This window comes from Megalops cyprinoides, chromosome 21 (assembly GCF_013368585.1).
Source record: "Megalops cyprinoides isolate fMegCyp1 chromosome 21, fMegCyp1.pri, whole genome shotgun sequence".
NCBI lineage: Eukaryota > Metazoa > Chordata > Actinopteri > Elopiformes > Megalopidae > Megalops > Megalops cyprinoides.
In genome coordinates, this window is record NC_050603.1 from 12,782,399 (window position 1) to 12,790,293 (window position 7,895).

The following is a 7,895-nucleotide window of genomic DNA, read 5'->3' on the forward strand; positions in this document are numbered from 1 at the left end:
TTCTTGTTTGCACTGCAATAGTTTTGTGACTCACATTACTTTGTTGCGACATACTATAAAATATGAATGGATTTATTCAGTGTTTTCTCTGTAGTGTGAAGGCGAAGTTCCCTCTCAAGCATTGTCATGCCTCGCAACAAAAGGAGTGCCCGGTCACTCCTTATACACATTTAAATCCTATAGTGATTTAGCCTACACACCCCATTATGAAAATATTGCACATAAAAATGCAAAAGTATCAGCAAGAGAGTACTAAGTCATTTATATTAAAGTAAAATACTTTACAACAGAGGAAAGCAACAAAACTGTTGTTTCATGTTATGTTGCGTTATGCTTGCTCACTGAACAGTATTTGTGTTGATTCCAACATATATCCCTCTCTCTCTCTCTCTCTCTCTCTCTACATATATATATATATATATATATATATATATATATATATATATATATATAGAGAGAGAGAGAGAGAGAGAGAGAGACGGACAGACAGACAGATAGATAGATAGACAGAACCAGTCAAAAGTTTGGACACACTTGATTAAGATAATGGGAAACATGTATTCAAAGACATTTAGATCTAACGACTTATGCTTAAATGCTTGGAATTTGTTCCACAGACAAATATAAATAGTAATAGTAAACAGTTTTAGACCTGTGTTTGAATTTTTTTTCCAAAAAATAAAAAAATAATAATAAAATAAAATAAAATAATAATAATTAATTACATTTTTGGCTATTTTGAAGAATCTAAAATATAAGATATTTTGATTACTTTATAACACTTTTTGGTCATTGCATCATTCTATTTGTGTTATTTCATTGTTTTGCTGCCTTTACTAGCCTATTATTTCAAAATGTGGAAAATGTTAAAAATAAAGACAGAAGAAGTGTGTCCAAACTTTTGACTGGTATTCTGCACACAGATATACATGTATATAGTCAGTACCTTTAATCTCCAAGTAGGCCTATGTAAACTTGACTTTATATAAATACAAGAAGATTGCGCAAATAAAGCCAACATACATTGATGACTATCGATGAATCATGATAGTAATTAACGGTGATATGTAATTCACTTTTTTCAACGAGATTAAGCCTCGCCCTCATATGATGCACATGGCCATCGATAACTCCATAATAAAAGCAACGGAGCTCGCAGTAACGGCAATTTGTGTTGCAGTTTCCATAAGAACACTGACTGTACTTGTGTTTGTCTGCACAAATACTTTATTTGAAATTGGGATTACCCTGTTCATCTTTTTAAGAAGTTCCTAATAACGAACCCAAAATGTTCTTGCCGCTTGTTCAGTTTTTGAGGATTACGCTTTGCCTCTTGATATTTGGAGTTTTGGGTAAGATGACTTATTTTAAATTCAGATGCACAATGGAGGGATACAATTTAGCAAGTGATGTCACAATGTCTGTCGGGATTTCGCTTTAAATCACTCTAAATTGCAAAAATTACTCTTGCAATATTTATTTTTATTTATAATGTATTGCAATCTTGCAATACATTATAAATAAATATGCTGTTTAAAATGTAAACATATCAACATTGCGAAATTCTGATTCTGCACCAATTTTGCGGTGCATCCCATTTGACAAAACTAATATTGGTCAATATGATGATTTTCAGATAGGAAATGATACGCATATATTGATGTTTTGAACAAACATGCTGCGATGCTCTTTTCCGCAAGCCATATACCGTATGAGAATGAACATAACTGACACATTTACAAATATATGAAGAGCCGTGTTCATGTCACGTGGTGTATTTAAATAAGTTTCCTTTTGTTTTGGAGTGATGTGAAGCTTCTGTGTGAATTAAATGGATGTGGTGGGCAACGTCTGACTGCTAAGAACTAAAAATTAGAAAAAAACTAAATGGAAGTTTGACGTGGAGAAAATGTACGAAATAACATGAATTGTGATTTTTCATATCATAAATTTCTTGAACTTTTATGTATTTCATCTTAAGGATTTTGTTAAATGCTAAATGCCTCAAGCGCCATCCGAGTTGTAAACTGGAATATAATTAAGGCACATTATGTAAGAGTATGTGCTTGGACGCAGCTATGGCAGAGTATTTACTTATGTAATTATAGTGTAATTACTCAGGTGTATGGTCATGTAAAAGGGAGGCTCTCTAAAGTCTTGAATCAGCCTACAGTAATACTTACTGTAGGCTGGGCTTAGCATCAGTGACTATTTATACATGGGCAAATTTCTGTTCATTTATTTGTGTTTTATTGTTTAGCGATTTATAACAGTTTTATTTCACTGTATGTGTATTTTTGGACAAAGGGGCAGATATATTTGTTGTACTGGCAGTACTGGCCAAATTTCATAAAGACGTTTTAGAGAAAGGTTTATAAGGAAGAAATTTAAAATGACAATTTTGTGTCACATGCTTTACACTCACAGATTTTGATGTAGGGTGTGATTTTTACATAAGAAAGGAACCCTTAGCTCCACAATATTAATTCAGACACTTAACATAGTGATTGTTCTATCCTGTTTATGTTCAGTTTTCAGTCACTTTAGAAAGATGTGGATGAATACAACATTTTGTAACAGAGAACTATGGTTGAAAAGTAGTAGAAACAGTCAATATGGAGTTTTATTGGGACTAGGACACTTACATTTCTACATTTTTGCTTGTCAAAAACCCTTATGCAGAGCAACTAATGTAATTCAGATATTTTCCATGTAGCCAAGCTATAGCAATTCAGGACAAGTACCTTGCTCAAGGTGCAAAAGCTTTGCTTCACCAAGGAACTAAACTATCAACCCTTAGGTGAAAAGCCTGCTCCTTACCATTATGCTACACTGTTGCCTAAAGGCAAGCTTTTCTTCTGAAAGGGCTGACCAGTACTGGTTGTCGCATGAGAACAGTGTTTAGGAACTAAAGAGGATTCATACAGTAGGCGATGTGGCAAAGATAGAATCAAGCTAAATAAAAAAACAACTTAGTGTTCCAAATGACCATGCCTATTTGACTTAGTTGCTAAACAAATTCTCATCTCAAAGTGACAGGTAGACACTTTTCGTTATATGGGTTGCATAAATAGCATTTTTCACTTCAGTAGAAGAAATGGATTGTGCACATGACATTATATCAGTACCAGGCCAATAAGAAAAAGGAGCCAGTGGCAGAGCAAACAATATAATTTCTCTCCCCCCCACACCTCTCTTTAGCTGCCTCTGCTGCAAGCATTGCCCGTGCACCCCGTGCCCTTACACTTGCCCCAGTGGTCCCAACCACAACGCCAACCTCTGCTGCAGCCTACTCTATCTGCATAAAGATCACCAACCGGATATTCACCAACTCCCTCAAAGACCAAAACTCTGAGGATTACAAGAACCTGCGGAAAGAGATCGCACAACTGGTAAGATGCTCTTGTTAAATGGCAGATAAACTGTTGTCTTTACCTTAAGCTCTCAAAATCAAAGGTGTACAGGTCTCATTGCACTTGGTTGTCTCTTAGGCAACTTTGGTTGCTCTTTTCTTCCTAGTAGTGATAAGAAGAGTGAGCTATTACAAACTCCATAATGAATGAAGCCACCATATGGTCTTCATCACTTAATCAACCAGTTGAAATACTTTGCTTTTAGCTGAAAAACGCAGTGATTAGTTCAAATTGGGGTCCTCAAGTGGCTCAAAAACTTTCACTCCAAGCATATACTGACCCCTACAACCCAGACAGCTGTATTTTGAACTAAGGCTATGTCAAATGCTGAGTTCACAGTGGCAGGACACATAAAGCTTCATTCTGCCAGGTTTACACTGACAGGGATACTTTCATTCATCAGGGCCTCCAAGCGACACATTAGGCGCCTATATACATGTTGTCAATTGGTGATTTTCTATGTTTTCAATTGGTGAATCGAAAAAAAAGAAAATGTGGTGATATTGCATTTACTTTTTCCAGAATGTGCGGGTGATTACAAAGTTCCAAGTAACAATTAAACTGACTTTAATTTTATCAGAACTTAAATGTAAAATCAGAGTTCTAGTCTCATGGTCTTAAAACCAATTTATGTTACATGATCTTCTCATCAATATTCAAAACAAAATACAACCAATTTCCTTGGATGCTAATTGCTTAGGTCTTCAGAATTTAGGCTTTCAAAATAGTGACTTACTATTTTTTCTTTCATTCTTTTCAAATTCATCGTCTGAGTTTTTGAACATTTTGCAGTGATGAATTCTGACTCCAAATACCATAACAATAACAAGGATAACAGTGGAAAAACAGCTTTCTGCAAAGCCTTGAAAGAACCAAATTATTCAACAGTCCAACCAATGCATGCCACCTTACAGCATCTAAGAGTGATATGTGATATCCTTTTTGATTGATGGAGCCACATTTGCTCATTTCCTGGTCTGATCTGTGTTACATTAGGACAATAGGACTAAATGGGCAGCCATTATTTTGGTATTATGTGGTCAGATCCTAATAATATGATTCTTCTGTCTTTACAGATGAATAATGTGTATAACTGCTCAACCTGCCCCACCCAAGACACATATTGGGGTGTAGCGGTAATGAGCTTCAGGTAGGTACCTCTGACAAGTTCCAGTACTCATTGAATTATAGAGGAAGTCTAATCTCTCTGTCCCTTTCAAATAAAAGCATCTCATGGTCCAATGGCATTGTGATTGTAATTTACACCATGTCACTGGAACATTGTGGGTCTAATCCTTTGTCAACCCCAGTAACAAACCCCACTGGTCATATGTTTTGCAAGCAAAGCTAATGTGCAGTAATGTCTCAGCCAGACTCCTTATTTGTGCCAGTATGAAGGAAACCAAGCTCAGCCAAACCAAGTGTCCTCTGCTAAGTTTTGGGTGCCACCAGTCCTCTCTCATCAGTAATGAGCTTGGACAGACTATGCTCTTACAAAAGTTACCAACCATGCAGGAAACATGATGCCTCAACAAGGGCATGTATCTTAATGACATGCATTAAGAGCACCACAGCTGTGACTCAAAGGATTGTAGCATTAAAATATTGTTAATACATGTCCAGGTAGCTTACCATTAACAAACTGCAAATAAAGCTTCTTATCACAGCAGATACTTGGATGACCACTGATGTTTCATTTGAATGTCTCTACAAGAACACAGTGATTTAGCTTCAGTTCAAATCATTCATTACATTATTTGGATACTTAGCAGAGCCCCCAAGCGAGTGTCAAGGGCAATCCAAATATCTCAGATTTCTTAATATGAATGGTGTATAGAAAATTCAGGTTAATCACCTTGCAACTGCTGTGGACCATTTGGGGAACAAAATTAGAACCATTGGGTTGCAAGCACAGCAACTTAAGTGGCCTAGTATAGCATACACATGTAGGTGATGCAAATCTGAGAAACACACCTATCTGATGAACACAAGGACTTTTCACATACAATACTGGAGCCATTGAAATTGAATGTTGACCATATTTTTCTTGTTCTGTTTCCAGCAATGGGTCGGTGATTGCAAATTCAACAATAGTGTTCCACACTGCGCAAATCAACGCTATCGTGGTCAAGTTCCTGTTTTTGAATGGTCTACAGGACTATCCACCCGCAAATCTCACAGTGGACCCCAGCTACACAAGAAGTAATGAGCATTTCATATTTACCATTGTCAAAATTGTTGATGATACTAAGCAATGCATTTTTTTCATATGTTAACGGGCATTTGATTTGTTCATTAGAATATCATTTATGAAGCTTTTTTTTCTCAACACAGGTGTTGTGACTCCAGTACCTGTAATTGCACCAGAGCAAACCACAGCAACCACTCCACTGGCTACAACAACCCCTCTTTCAAGAAGTGTAACTAGTCCTACTCTGCATCATATGACTAGCTCTTATATGAACACTTCCCCCAGTGATTTCACAAATGCTACAAGTCACGCTACAAGTAAAACAACTGAGGCGTCACCACACATTTCCACTGATGAGGTAAAGGTGTCAACTGAAGCAGCCTCAGGAAATAGCAGTGATTCCATGAGCAGCATAACTAGTCTTCCATTAAGCCATACAACTGATAGAGAAGATAGCTCAATTTATACTCCTTCAAGCAATACTAGTGATCCCATCCATGGTACAAGTAATCCTCCAGTCAGCTATACCACTGATGGAGTACATCGCTCAACTAATATTCCATTGAGAAACACTAGTGACTCTAACTTTGATATAAGTACTCCCCCACTAAAAAGTACCACTAGTGGGGTAAATGTGTCAACTGATACTCCATCAAAAAATACTAGTGATCCCATCCATGGTACAAGTAATCCTCCAGTGAGCCATACCACTGATGGAGTATATAGCTCAACTAATACTCCATTGAGAAACACTAGTGACTCTAACTTTGATATAAGTACTCCCCCACTAAAAAGTACCACTAGTGGGGTAAATGTGTCAACTAATACTCCATCAAAAAATACTAGTGATCCCATCCATGGTACAAGTAATCCTCCAGTGAGCTATACCACTGATGGAGTATATAGCTCAACTAATACTCCATTAAGAAACACTAGCAACTCTATCTATGATACCACTACTCCTCGTCTAAAAAGTACCACTAATTGGGTAAATGTGTCAACTAATACTCCATCAAAAAATACTAGTGATGCCATCCACAGCACAGATAATCCTCTAGTGAGCTATACTACTGATAGAGTTGATAGGTCAACAAATATTCCAATAAGAAACACTAGTGATTCCATCAATGGTACAGATGCTCCTTCAGTGAGCCATACTACTGTTGGGAGAAATATCACAACCCAGCCTCCAGCAAGAAGCACTGATGATTCTAACCATGAGACAACCAGCCCTCAATCAAACAGCACGTCACATCAGTCAAGTACTGCTGCAGGTATTCCTCATTTAAGCAGCACCACAACACATTCCACTGACAAAACAGCTACCCCAGCCTCAAGCAATACAAGTCATTCTGGGACTGCTGTCCCTCCAAACCATACCTCCAGTGCTCATGATGCTGGGACTATCAGTCAGTCAGCAGGCAAAGTCAGTGGTCATCCCACACCTAACACCAATGGACACTCATCAAGCACCACACATGGCAGACCAGTGACGGAGCATGCACATCTCCATACCACTGCTGCCCACAGCCCCAACACTGCTGGTGGCGGTGGGGGAGTCCCTGGCTGGGGTATTGCCATCTTGGTCCTGGCTGCACTAATCCTGCTGCTCCTCATCATCATCCTGATCTTGCTGGTGAGTCTTCCCACAGCATCCTCCAAAGACCTCTGGTGTTCCTATCTCTTTGTTGCTGTAGCTGGTCCTGGAGCCAGTTAACTTTTTTAAACAAGCCTGTCCCAACCTCTTAAATAACTATGATTCCCTAAGGGGCTGATGGGAGATAGAGTCTGGATCTAGTGTAAAAGTACTCCACAACCTCTAGCTGTGGACTTCACCTTTCATTAGCATCATTGTAAAATGACAATACCATTTATCTAATCGTATCTAATTGTATCTAATCTGTCAAGTATGTATGGCATGCAGGCTTCAAGGATCTTTTAGATTGCAACTAACATGGGCTTTCCAAGAGTTATTTTGTTCTCCTTTGCCATAACTGTACAATCCTGTGTCCTTTCCCCAGCTGATGCGCTGGTGCTGCAGGAAGACAGAGACTGGTTTCATGAATATGTCTGAAGATCCCAGCCCATATAATAGCGCTGCTCCCAAGGCAGACTCCACTGCATACCCTTCTCCAAAGGACTCCAAGGAGCCCTACAGCAAGCTTTATGTAAGTAAACGTCTCTGCTGATAAACCCAACTCAAAGAGGTGTTTCTATGAGGCAACGTTCCTTTCTTTCAAGACATTGCTTAATTTTTTTTTGCTTTTTTTTGGGGTATTCTGGCCACTTTC